We start from the raw sequence: 1874 nt of genomic DNA, 5'->3' as shown, positions 1-1874 counted from the left end.
ATAAATATATATCCATATAAAAATATAAATATATTATATAATATAACTCTGCATATTGTAAGTATAATGTATTATATATATATATAAATATTATATAAATCATATATATCATACAAAACTAAAATTAATAAAAAATATATAATAAATATATATCTATATATGGGGGCCAAAAAATAAATATGTATATATATGTATACAAATATATATAAAATATAATTTCATATATGCATGACTAATATTTCATATATATATATAGGTAATAAAAATATATATATCTATATATGTGTGTGTGTGTATGTGTATGTGTATGTGTATGTGTATGTGTATGTGTATGTGTAAGTGTTATTTGTGTGTATGTGTATGTGTAGTGTAATGTATGTAAGATATGTATGTATGTATGTAGTGTGTGTGAATGTGTGTGTATGTGTGTGTATGAGTTGTATTGGTGTGGTTGTGTAATGTGTGTATGAGAGTGTATGTGTGTGTATGTGTGTGTATGGGTGTGTATGTTGTGTGGATGTGTGTGTATGTGTGTGTGTGTGTGTGTTGGTGTGGTGTGTGGTTGTTGTGTGTGTGGTGTGTTGTGTGGTGTGTGTGTGTGTGTGTGTGTGTACCTATTTATATATATATATAATATATATCGATTATACATCACATGAATAATACAGTGTATATATTTTCAATAATATATATATATAGATGTGTGGTGATGGTGGTGTTGTGTGTGTGTGTTGTGAGTGTGTGTGTTGGTTGTTGTACACTCTCTCCTCTCTCACTCTCTCTCTCATCTCTCACTATATAAAATATATATATATTATAAATACACTATAAAACATACCTACACAGAATAACAGTGTATATATTTTTCATATAGATATATATATAAATGTGTGTTGCGTGTGTGTGTGTGTGTTTGTGTGAGTTGTGTGTGTGTGTGTGTTGTATGTGTGTGTGTGTGTAGACGGACGATGGGCAGGCCTTTGACTATATCGCTTACCGTACTCCTGCATATTGTGTGGAAACATTGGGCAGCACAGAAATCTTTAGCTTTGTAAAAGATAATGTTATGTACGTATGACAAAGTTTTCTACATGAGCTTACTCTGCATTCGCCTCAGAAAACAGCGCACAGGCTCATATCAAGGATACAGCCAAGAAAATGGTGTGGTTAAATTCGGCCGGTTGGTCGTTTGGCACCATGGTTAAATGTGACCGGTTGTGCGTTTATGGTTAATAATAAACCACCGGACAAATTTCAACAAGTTATACCCACTATATTTTAAGCCCTAACAACAGAGAACAGTCAAGACGGGTAAGTGCCTTGCCCCAACGTATTCTTGATTTTTCCATCTCCTACCACAATTTTTAATTTTAGCTACCTAGAGGCTATTAGCATTGGAAACGCGCAAATTGGCCTAATGGCCGTGAGTTATATATTCCCGACTCCTTTTTCCTAATTCCCCCCCATATCTCATGTTCAAATATGTGACTATCCACACTGATATGCAACGAGGAAGCCACCCGCCAGAGATTTTCTTTATATGCTAGTTTCCCCTAAAACATTACCCTTTTTTCATAGAAAACAATTAAGTTTAGGGATAACGCTTGTATTTCTTAATAATTTTATTAAGTATACTCCTTTAAAAATTTTTTCCACTGCCACCATTTGTTTTATGATTTAGCAAATATGTAATCTAAAACAAATATGATCGGGTTAAAAGTACTATCTATCCGAGTCATAGGACGGATTCTAACTTAAAAAAGTTAACAGAAGAATATGAAATACCACATGTGCCTCCTGTTTTACAATTCTGGAGATCACCACCGAGTCCAAATAACCATGAGACTCTTTCCTATACCATTTACAGATACCAC

This window comes from Penaeus chinensis, chromosome 35 (assembly GCF_019202785.1).
Source record: "Penaeus chinensis breed Huanghai No. 1 chromosome 35, ASM1920278v2, whole genome shotgun sequence".
Taxonomy (NCBI): domain Eukaryota; kingdom Metazoa; phylum Arthropoda; class Malacostraca; order Decapoda; family Penaeidae; genus Penaeus; species Penaeus chinensis.
The sequence above is the reverse complement of the archived record's forward strand: the minus strand, read 5'-3'. Positions refer to the sequence as shown.